This window comes from Bidens hawaiensis, unplaced genomic scaffold (genome assembly GCF_021521415.1).
Source record: "Bidens hawaiensis isolate Kalapana, Puna unplaced genomic scaffold, B.hawaiensis_p1.1 tig00011691_1, whole genome shotgun sequence".
NCBI classification, from domain to species: domain Eukaryota; kingdom Viridiplantae; phylum Streptophyta; class Magnoliopsida; order Asterales; family Asteraceae; genus Bidens; species Bidens hawaiensis.
The window spans coordinates 391,423-404,260 of NW_027491924.1; positions in this window are offsets into that span (position 1 = coordinate 391,423).

Genomic DNA, 12,838 nt, shown 5'->3' on the forward strand with positions numbered 1-12,838 from the left:
CATTCCCATGTTAAAGAATTTTTGTCCCAAAAATTTGAGTCAAGTCGTGATGAGTGTCTGAAAAAGTAAGAAAATTTTTTTTTCAGTTTGTCATATCATCCCCAAGTAGAAAGAAATTTCGTCCCGAAATTTAATTCATACCTCCGGTGATTTCTGACTGTTTGTCGGGTTTCGCGGTTTCCGGTGTTTGGTTAGCCCTTCAAAAAGGTGAGGATACTTTTTCATCATTTGATCCTCGCGTTCCCACGTGAACTCCGGTCCACGTCTCGAGTTCCAACGAACCTTAACAATTGGAATTTTGCTGTGCTTGAGCGTTTTGGTTTCCCAATCCAAAACCTCAACTGGTTCTTCAATGAAGCGTAACTGTTCATCAACTTGCAGTTCATCCAAAGGTACTACTTGGGTTTCATCAGATAGGCATTTCTTCAAATTGGATACGGGGAATACATTGTGTACGCCACTGAGTTCTGTTGGTAGGTCCAGTCGGTACGCCACCAGACCAATGCGCTCCGATATCCGGTAAGGACCAACATATCGTGGGTTGAGTTTGTTTCGCTTTCCAAAGCGAACCACACCTTTCCAAGGTGAGACTTTGAGTAACACTTGATCGTTCACTTGAAATTCGAGAGGTTTTCGACGCTTGTCGGCGTAGCTCTTTTGGCGATCTCGTGCTGCTGCCATGCGATTTCGGATTTGAACAATCTTTTCCGAAGTTTCGAGTACCAGTTCTGGACCAGTGATTTGGCTGTCACCCACCTCTGCCCAGCAGAGAGGTGATCGACACTTCCGTCCGTACAGTGCTTCAAACGGCGCTGCTTTAATACTTGCGTGGTAGCTGTTATTATACGAAAACTCTACCAAAGGTAAGTGAGGTTCCCAACTTTTTCCGAAATCCAACACACATGCACGCAACATATCCTCCAAGGTCTGAATAGTTCGTTCACTTTGCCCATCCGTCTGAGGATGGTATGCTGTGCTCATATCAAGACGGGTGCCTAGCGCGCTTTGCAGTGACTTCCAAAAGTGCTAAGTGAAACGGAAATCTCGATCAGAAATGATTGAGACAGGCACTACGTGTCTAGACACTACTTCCTTCACGAGTCAGTCTTTCCATTTTGTCCGATTCCTTAATCACTAAGAAGTGTGCAGACTTAGTCAACCGGTCAACGATCACCCAGATGGTATCGCATCCCGTCAGTGTCTTAGGTAAACCCGTGATAAAATCCATTGAGATGTGTTCCCATTTCCACATTGGGAGTTCCGGTTGTTGCAGTAGACCAGATGGCTTCTGGTATTCTATTTTGACTCTGGCACAAGTCAAGCATTTGCTCACGTAGGTGGCAATGTCGGCTTTCATGTTTGGCCACCAGTAAAGTGCCTTTATGTCATGATACATTTTATCTGAGCCAGGGTGGATAGAATATCGGGACTTGTGTGCTTCGTCCATCACCAGAGTTCACAACTCTCCGTATCGTGGAACCCAAATCCGGTTCTCAAAATATCGGACCCCGTCCGATTTGGTTTCAAGTTGCTTGTTCATGCCCCGCATGAGTTCTGATGGAAGATTATCATCTTTCAAAGCTTCAAGTTGTGCATCGCGAATCTGATCGGGTAAGCTGACATGAATCGTGAGTTGCAATGCTCACACTCGCCTGGGTTTATCGGTTTCTTTTCTACTGAGGGCATCGGCCACTACATTGGCCTTTCCAGGGTGGTACTTGATGGCACAATCATAATCTTTAAGCAACTCGACCCAACGACGCTGTCGCATGTTTAGCTCCTTCTGATCGTAGATATGCTGGAGACTCTTGTGGTCGGTGTAAATGGTAAACTTGGTACCGTACAAGTAATGCCTCCATATCTTAAGGGCAAACACCACAGCTCCGAGTTCCAAATCATGGGTCGTGTAGTTCTTCTCGTGAACCCGTAGTTGTCGAGAGGCATAAGCTATAACCTTCTCGAGTTGCATCAACACACAACCGAGACTTTGTATCGATGCGTCACAGTGTACCTCGAAATTTTCCGTTCCCTCGGGAAGGGCTAGAATAGGGGCGCTACAGAGTTTGGTTTTCAACAGTTGAAAAGTGGATTCTTGCGCGTCACCCCAATTGTACTTAGTGCCTTTGTGAGTCAAAGCGGTGAGGGGTTGAGCAATCTTTGAAAATCCCTCGATGAAACGTCGGTAGTAGCCGGCCAGTCTTAGGAATTGTCGCACCTCAGTCGGAGTCTTAGGTGCTTCCCAGTTTTTGATGGCCTCTACCTTACCGGGATCGACATGGATACCATTCTCGTTGATCACATGTCCTAAAAAGTGAACCTCGCGAAGCCAAAACTCGCCTTGTCCTTGGAATAGACCAGGATATCATCAATAAACACGATCACAAACTTGTCGAGGTACGCCTTGCATACTCGATTCATAAGATCCATAAATACGGCTGGTGCGTTAGTTAAGCCAAAAGGCATAACCGAAAACTCGTAGTGACCATACCGTGTTCTGAAAGCCGTCTTTGAGATATCTTCTTCGCGCACTCTTAGTTGGTGGTAACCGGATCGCAGATCGATCTTCGAGTAGTAACTCGATCCTTGGAGCTGGTCAAACAGATCATCAATTCGGGGTAAAGGATAACGGTTCTTGACCGTCACCTTGTTCAACTCCCGGTAGTCGATGCACATGCGGAAAGTCCCGTCCTTCTTTCTGACAAATAAGACAGGGGCTCCCCATGGCGATGAGCTAGGTCGGATAAAACCCTTATCCAACAAATCTTGTAACTGCGTGGACAGCTTCTGAAGCTTCGCCGGTGCGAGCCGATACGAGGCTCGTGCTATGGGTGCTGCACCGGGTGTCAACTCGATTTGGAATTCGACTTGACGAATAGGAGGGAGTCCAGGAAAATCCTCCGGGAAAACTTCCGGAAAATCTCGCACAATCGGTATATCTTCAATTCGCTTCTCCTCCGCGGGTTTCTCAACAATCTGCGCCAAAATTGCCGGATGACCCTTTCGTAGATACTTCTGCGCCTTCAAGAGGGTAATGACACTGGTGGTCATGCCGCTTCTCTCACCTCGGATCGAAATGATCTCACCGGAAGGGGTAGTAATGTGGACTATCTTATCGTGACATATAATCTCCGCTCGGTTCTCGGATAACCAGTCCATGCCGACAACGACATCGAAACTACTAAGCGTAAAAGGAATAAGGTCGATATCAAAAACATGACCTGACAGTTTCAACTTGCATCCCGCAAGTACATGAGTCGTTACTATAGTCTTACCGTCAGCTAATTCAACAGGAAACTTAGCATCTAACGGGGTTGGAGTTAAGTCTAAGAGTTGGCTAAAGGCTTTCGACACAAAACTCCTATCAGCTCCAGTGTCAAACAATACAGAAGCAAAACAATCGTTCACAGGGAACTTACCAGTCACCACGTACGGATCATTGCGGGCTTGACCCGACCCAATAACAAAAGCTCTTCCTTTACCATTGTTTCCACCACCACTGCCACTTCCATTACCTCCATTGTTGTCGTTCTGTTTCAGCTTAGGGCAGTCCTTCTTAAAATGGCCCTCTTGACCACATTCGAAACATCCCTTAGTCGTCATGGGTGGTTTAGGAGCACCCTTTTGCCGCAAGGTCTCCTCTACATTCCTTTGCCTGGTGACCCATTTTTCCGCATCTCTGACATTTGACACGGTCACACGGGCCAGCATGATGATAGTTACACCTGTTGCACTTCGGGTACTTCCCAGCATAGCCGCTCGAACCCTGCCCGTTACCGTTGTTATTGTTGTTGTGACCCTGATTGTTGAAGCTTCGAGTGAATTCGGGCTTGCGGTAGTGTTGTTGTTGCTGTGGGGGATTCGAGGATGAGGACCTGACATTGTCGAACTTTCTCTTTCCATTACTCGGGTTGTTGTTGCTGTTGTCAGTGCTCGGGTGGTCACGGGCTTTAGTGGTTGAACCCCTAGGTGGTAACGCACCTTGGGTCACTGCTTGATCCGTCAGTTTGTGAGCTAACCGAATCGCTTGTTGAATCGTGGCTGGTCTAGAAGACGTCACCGTGCCCTGAATTTGCGATGCTAACCCATCAATATACAATTCAATCCTCTTAATCGGTGGGTCTACCATCCGTGGACACATCACAGCTAACTCGTGAGAACGGGTAGTGTAGGCTTCGATTTCTGAACCCACCATCTTCAATGACCAAAACTCTGACTCCAACTTCGCAATCTCCTCTCTCGGACAGTACTCTTCTCGCATCATGTTCTTGAACTCCTCCTAGTTCATCGCGTTAGCCAGTTCCAATCCAAGAATCTGTACGTTCGAATTCCACCAAGTGAGGGCAGAATCTTCAAGTGTTCCAGCAGCAAATTTGACCCTACTGGCAGGGGGACAATTACACATCTCAAATGCTGATTCGGCCTTCTCAGCCCAACGCAGGAAGCCTATAGCTCCCTCAGGGCCCTTAAACGTACTGGGCTTGCAGTCAAGGTAGTTCTTGAAGGTACACGTTCCTATTGGACCTCCAGCTTGGTTCTGTACATGTGCGGCTAGAGCGGCCGCCGCATGGTCGTTCAGCAGAGTTTGGAGTTCTGCTGCAGTCAAGTTGATGTTACCACATCCGTGTCCAGCGTTTCTTCCAGCCATTTCCTAGAATCACAGTATAAAATGTTAAACATGAATTTTTCTTTCATATACAACACACCATACATGTAATAAAAAGATAGGTAAGAAAGAAATAAGAAACAACATCACATCACAACCATATATTAATCCAAATAATAATTCATGATTAAAACCATTGTATTCGCTACAAAGTATTTCCAATCAATCCTTAAAATCATAGAAAATAATAGTTCGGATGGAGATAACCCCTCCATCTAGGTGTCATCATCACTAGATGTCATCATCTGAGGACACCTCTGAGTGTGCCTCCTCCTCAGCTGGTTCTTCCTCCGGTTCTTCTTCAGGTTCCTCATCTGGATCTTCCTCGGGATCCTCCTCAGGCTCCTCTTCGGGATCTTCTTCAGGTTCCTCTTCAGGCTCTGCCTCAGGCTCGGCCTCAGGTTCGGCTGCGTTCTGAGCAATTTGCATTTGTAAGACATCGCAACGCTCTAGAGCTATCTCGGTTCGGGTCCTTGCTACTTGGAGTTGCTCTTGCAAGTCTATCATCTCGGCTTGCAACTTTCTCATAATTTTCATCTGTTGATCACTAGCCTCTTGCATTTCCTTCATTGCCGCTGTCATGCGGGAAATTTCCTCCTTAGTCTCGGTTCCATCTTTTAACAGTCCGGAAACGTTAGCTCCCGTATAGTGCATGTAACCAACATCACGCTCCAAACAAGAAACAACAGCTGCGAGAACTCGCTCTACAGGTTCGGTTATGGGTGGTAGGGTGTTGGGGTAAGCAGGGTGGTTCGGGTGAGGTAGCGAAACCCATCATATTAGGGTACCAAACCCATCATCATCATCATCCGATCCGATGACTCATGCGCATGGGAAGGAACCGCAGTTACCTACCTCATCGCCACCCTGTGTAGTCCCGGAACTCGAAGCGCCTGCACCGAAGAGGTATCGCTAATATGATCAGGCGGCGTCGAAAAAAACCAAAAGATAAAAGTTGCGTCACGCAGGACGACTTAAAACCCAATGATAACAGTTTAAAATAAGTTTGCATAATTAAAAGTGTTTCAAGCAATGCATGATCCTAAACCGCGCGCCCGCCTCGGCTACCTGAGAACAACATACTAAAAGTGTCAACACGGGGTTGGTGAGTCACAAGTTTATATAAAATAAAGCGTTTAGTGTTTGCGTTTTGCGTTCAGCGTTTTGCGTTAAGCGTTTTGCGTTCAGCGTTTTGCGTTACCAGATAGTGTTATGTCAATTATATATCTATAGGTAGCTAGCCTATAAAACAAGTATTACTAAGTGTTCGACACCGAAGCTGACTGTTTATCATTTGCCTTGCCACCAGGTCTATCCCGACTATGGTATGTGTTTAGCCAAGATTACACCCACTCGACCTCCAGCAGAGTTTAGCGTTGGGTGGGGTTTGTCAAACCCAGTAGTACTACTCAACAATGACTCGCTATTATCCAATATTAAACGGTTCGATGTGAATGAAGGACTTTAGTTATTGCGTTTGCCACTTAGTCTTTACAAGTGATATATAATCTATATTAACAAAATCTTAAAATCGTTTTCGGAGTATGTTATCTCCCCCAAGTGAAAAACGTTTGAAAACAGTTTAAAAGGGGTAAGTGAACTCACTGTTTGCGAAGTATTCCCAAAATAATTCACCAAGATGCGCGTCACAGAAAAACTCTCTCTAGCGTTCTAAAACAACAAAGAGATTTTTTTCTAAGTGTCGGAATATTATCGAGTCTCTAGACCCGGCACATAATACCTATGCACACAACATGTTTCGTGTTTCGTTTGTGAATCGTGTGTGACTTTAACAAGTGTATTTGTGATACGTTACATGTGTGAGCAATTATTTACGTGTCATGTATTCATAATGTACATCACTAGCAATTACTCCCCGTAAAGGCAATTTGGTCAACACATAACAATTAACTAGCAATTATTCCCCACGAGGGCAATTTGGTCAAATCATGACAATCAATTAGCAATTATTCCCCACAAGGGCATTTTGGTCAAAACACGACAATTAATTAGCAATCATTCCCCTCAAGGGAAATTTGGTCAAAACACGATAATAAATTAGCAATCACGTTGTTTCATGCAATTTTCACAAAATTCAGCAACTAGTTTCTTAACGACAGAATTCTACTTGAAAAACTAGTCTATCCCACCGATCATAGCGTCACAATTAATTTACCAAAAATCATCACAAAAGCATATATGTCTTAGGTTTCCAGAACATATTTTATTATATTTTTATTCCACATAGGTTTCTCACAATAATCAAATCATTACAGCAAACTCATAACAGTCAAATTCATGCGCAACAGAATGTTATTTGAAATTCCCGTTAAACGAAAAATCCAATAATTGCAAGACCACTTGGGTTAGGTTCCTAACTCAACAAGTCAACTTTCAGAAGTGGAACCAACCCAATTGGACTCGTAGTTCATGAGATATAACATTTACAAAACAACCTAACAGCAGGTCTAACAACTCAGCTTTGCACAACGTTTTTGTAAAATCATAAAGGTTAACTTTTACACGTCCAAAAATTGCAAATTTACATTCTTCAGAAACTAGACTCAACCTAGTTTACTGTAGTATCAATTATCTCAACCAATTTTCACATTTACACCCCGTTACAATCAATTGAACATCAACAACACAATCTGTCCAGAAACTGTTTGCATCCAAACTCAACATATTAACCATCTATGGACCACAAATCATTCATATAACATTCTAGACACTATAACCACTATCCATGCATATCAATTACACCATACACACATGGTTAGGGTTTTATTTGATCTCAAACTCAAAGACACAACAATTAACATGCAATAGCACCAATACTAGCTATCAATTCAACAATCAATACATCTTTCAATCAAAACAAGACACATGAACACCATCACATATAAAAATCAGACCTAGGGTTTATAATTAACCCATTAAAATCGAAATTAAGCATAGAGGATGCATAGGATAGTTGTTTATACCTTCCTAACACCTTAATCTTCAATCAAACTTGAACAATCTTGATTGTATGTGTGTATATGAGGCCGATCGCAAGGGGGGGGGGCTTAGAGCTGCCGTCGGGTTTGGGAGGGAGAGAAAGAGTGTTAGGGTTTTAGTTTATGTTATTATTTATAATAACATGTTACACTTTAGTCCCTCAACTTCCAAATGTTACTTTTCTAGCTTAAATAACTAGTTCTAGCACATTGAGTTAACATTTATACCATGTTATCACATAACACATAAGTCTAACACATAATTATCACATAATTATTGTTTTGACGTTTTTCGTTTATTCACCAATCGTTTGCGTCAACTCGTTTGCGTTTCGGTGCAATTCCCGAAAGACTACACATGTAGTAAGTGTTAAGCGTCATTTAAACCCTAGTTTAAATGTAATGAGGTGTGCGTTATAGATTCAGTGATCTTTAAGTTTGAATTGACGGAGTTGAATTAACGGAGTTAACCTGAAATTGACGATTGTCACACGTACAATGTTCAACGAAATCCATACAAGTTCTAGGATGGGAGAACCGTGACCCGTTAGTAATCCCCCATGGAGGGACAAACAATTCATGTGTATCACCCAGGCCCGTATCCCCATAGTAACGAGAACCCGAAGGTTTAAGACGAGTTGGGGTTGAGAAAAGTTGTTGAGGAGGAGGCTGAGGAGGAGACTCCTCAGTCCTGTAACCCTCCTCATTAACAGCAGGATTGTCCTAGCTGACCACCAGTACCACCCCCAGCCTCAAAAAGATAGTAAAAACGATCATCAGTCTCAGACTGGATGTTAGCCCCCTCTATAGTGGCAGTATCAATCGGAGGGGTTGGCACTCTCTCCTCTACCAAAGGTGAGGATGGTTGATCCTCCGTGTTAATATTGCTAGGAGAAGTTGGAGGCTTATCCTCCACATTCTTCTCTGGAGAAGGAGATGGTTGCTGTTCAGTTTGAGGAGTTGGTGTAGACAACTTCTCAGAGACATCTTCACTAAAGATCAGTGGGTCTAGAAAAACAAAAGCTATCTTTAGCTACACATCTTATGAAAGTATAGTACTTAAAAAAGATTAATATGTACCTTCAACAGTGTCAATACGGTCAGCAAGGCTGTATTGTGGCTTCTTAGGACGGCGAATTTTTCGTTTCTTCTTCGAAGGTCCCGCCTCAACATCCGCAGTCTCGACGCCCACTTGTCTTGCTTGGAAGCCATAAAAGCTCTCTTTTTCTCCAATTCTTCCAACAAATAGGAGACAGAAGAAGGTTTAGGTGTGTCATCATCAGATTCCCTCTCTCCATGGGAGATCGAGAAGTCAGAACTATCTCCGTCATCGTCACTCGACAATAAAGTGGCGATCGTCCCGTCAGAAGTAATAGCAAAAAAGCGGATGAGGGTTTAGAACATACGCACCTGTCTCAAAGGTGGCGTTCGAGACAATGGGCTCAGCCCGCACCTTCTTTGGAAAAAGGAAGCGGGACTTAGTTTTCTCGAGAATAGGCATGCCACTGGCATCCCGGATGCCATGTCGGACACAACCCCTATCTTCAAAAGGGGCATTGAACATCGAACCCCGACCTGAGGAGATAAAATATTTAATTATAGAATACATCGCAAAAAGAAGAAAAAACAGTAAGAATAACTTACGTTCATATAAGTCAACAAAAATAGGCTCCATAAATTCTGAGACCCATAAGCGACTCATGCCTGCCCACACCAAGGCTTCTTCTGGCAGTGCCCGCATTGGTGTTGGTTCCATCGTGAGTACGCGATACCATTCTTGACCTTCATAATTAGCGGTAACAATGTCCAGAAGGGCATAGTTCACCGGACGGCGAACCATGTTTAACGGCACCACGTCCTCAGAAATCCAAAAGAACTTATTCCGCCAATCTTTAGATACCTTTTCAACTTCATATCCGATGCTTCGGTCAGAAAACCCCTGACACGTATACCAACCATCACGAATGGCAAGACGGTAAAAAACTGGAAATCGATCAATATGTGGCACCATGTCACGTGCTATGCATACGAATTCATAATGACGAATTCGCATCATAGCACGAGGATGCAATTGAGATAAATGGATTCCATAGGCAGTTAACACATTCTGAAGGAATCTCGTTATGTGTAAACGGAAGTTTCCATGAACAAAATAATCGGCATGCAAAGCCATTTTCCCAGGCGGTGGGAAACTGGCTATAGAACCGATAGAAGGAAACTCTAGTTCCCACTCGGGTGGAATACCATACGTTTCCAATAACTTTTCATATTCTGAGTAGTCCCATGCAATTTCTATCTCATCAACTTCAGTCTGAACATTCGACATTTTAGGAAGATTTAAGGAAGACATATAAGAAAGATTCGATACTTTATCAGAGAGAAAATAAGAAATAATCAGAGGAAAAGAGTGATAAAACCTCTAAAGAAAGGAGTCTCTCTTATTTATACCCATCGCAATTAATGCGATGGGATATGAACAGTAGAGAGAGAAAAACATCACCCAACCAGCGACTGACACGTCACGCGGGAAATTCGAAAAAGAGAAAAAGTTGTACAGTAGGGGACAGTGACAGCCGTAAAAAACGTTCCATCACCTGTTCACGCACCTGCGAGTGAGCAACTTGTCCTTTTTTATGATTATCCATAACATCAGAAGATATTTTCTACCTAACTTCTGAACAATAATAATCCCCAATACGCATTAAGTCCAGAATTTCACCCGCATAAAGATTTCACACGGAAGAAACACTAGACTGGGGGGACTTGTAGAGGTAGGGTACCAAAAAGACCCAAATACCCTTAAGTACCACCCGCGGGTCACAGAGAATCCTCTTATAAGCCACCCGCGGGACACATGGACCACCCGCATATCACGAATGAGGAGGAACGTCCTCACAACACGCGCGGAAGCATCCTGGCATCCTCAAAAGTCATTCGCAGGACGGGATATCTGTCCGCCTAAAAATCCGGAAGACAATGCCAGTAGGACAGCTGTCATCACTCAAATACTCTCTAGAAGAAGGTTCATGACTCTTACTTTGGGAATACGTGACTGAACAGCCAATAAATAAATGACACCTGGCCAGTTTGTTATAACCGTGCACATGGCCAGGGTGCAATCCATCCTATCATTGGGCGACGCGTGTCCAGGTTGTTATACCTATGCACATGGGACGTATAGCTCAACCTATCACAAGATGACACGCATCCAGGCAGTTATCAAAAATCTTCTGGAAGAGGACAGCTGGCCCAATCATCTTCCTACATCCTTCGGCTATAAATACCTTGTCAAACGGTATGAGGTATTCATTCACTCACTTGCATTCTGACTACACTTAGTCTGTTTACTTCAGTACTTTCTCCATTTACGAACGTTACTGATTCTCACGCCTCTTGTCCTTCCTGTAGCGAGACTCACGGTGTCTGTTTTGCAGGTTCCGGTCATTGGACTTCGGGAAGTCATACTCATATCCTAATTGTAATTATCATACTTTACCCTGTGGACTCATTGGATCCAGGACCCATGCCCGGGGATCGAATCCGTGTTTCTTCAGGGACCATAACTAAATATGTCAGTTATTGATAGAGGTGTACAAAACCAAAACCAGTTTTTTCCCAAACCGAACCAATTTGGGTTTTGCATGATCAAAACCGGGTTGACCCAAACCGGTTTCAGGCAAAAAAATCCGGTTTTAGAACCGGTATGATTGTGAAAAGGCCGAGCTACTATACGAACTGGCAATTTGGTTCGGTCTGGGAACCGGTTTGACTAAAACCGGTTTTAGATGTGAACCGATTCGGTTTGGTTTTGGGTTAACCGGTTCTGGACTAGTTTTTTTTTTACACCTCTAGTTACTAAATCTATAGCCAGTACGGTTAATTACATAATGGATTTGGTTATGGGTTGATTAACCTACTACTGGGTCTATAGTTATGGGCTTTGGCCCAATCGGCCCAAAACTTATAAAAATTAAACATTAACTAAAAGCCATTGTCCAACTTACAAATAATGTGTTATTTTTCAACCCAAAGACATATTCAGATTGGAAACTCATATCACACTACAATTTTTTTTTAAAAAGAAAATATTTGTCGGTTGTTCTATTGGGTACTAGTCAAGTCAATTAAACGGGTTTGCTCTGATCACGATATAGCTTTGGTTAACGTTCGATTCGATTATTTCAGTTATCCAAAAGACCATAATCGAAACATAAAAATCGGTTATTAGGAAAATATATGACCTAACCACAAGTTATTTATTTGGTTTGGCAATTTCAGTTTCTTTGGTTACGACTAATTTAATTACTATCAAAGTATTCGATTATTTCATAATTATATGTTTTTTTCTTTTCGAAACAACTCAATTCAATTGAAGCCTATTTTAGTCCAAACCTGTACTGACCCGAACGAATGTGATACTTGTTTAAAACAACCCACTTTGACCTGAACTTTTTTTTGAACGAACTTGTTTGGACCAAATCTAGTTTGACTCGGCACTGGCCCAACCCGCCCGTTCTAGGAGCCTTAGCTTACAGCCTGACACACTTTTTGATCCTGAGAAATAAGAAGAATTCTAAAAGAAGGATTTCATGTTTAGGCCTTTTAATGTTTTTTCGGGCCCTTAAAGTCAAGGAAAGAATTAATGTTTAGGCCTTTGGGCTGTTTTTTATGGGCTCTGGTCTGCTTGCATGAACCATGAATAAACCAAAAAATGACTAATATATGTAAGTGGCTTGTGACTTGTGAGTAGAGCCGTACAAAACTAGTTTTTTCCCAAACCGAACCGGTTTATTAATCGAATCGGTTTGGTCAAAGCTTGGTCAAAATTGGTTTGACCCAAACCGGTTTGGTTTGTAAACCGGTTTAGAAGCAATATATAGAGGCCGACCTAATCCAGGTCGGTTCGGTTCGGTTAAGAACAAGTTTTAAAACCGGTTAGGTTGTTAAAAAGGGAACTGGTATTAAAACCTACGGTTTGGGTCGGTTCATGATCCGGTCTCAAACCGGGTTTTTTACATCTCTACTTGTGAGCATGTCTAGTGTGTCTACTTCACAAATCTTCAAAATCCATCTAATCATGTAACAACAAAAATCTAAGAAAATAACTAACATTAGGGTGTTAATTTCTAACGTGACACGAAATAAAATTAGTTACTGAATTGCCATATCTAATATG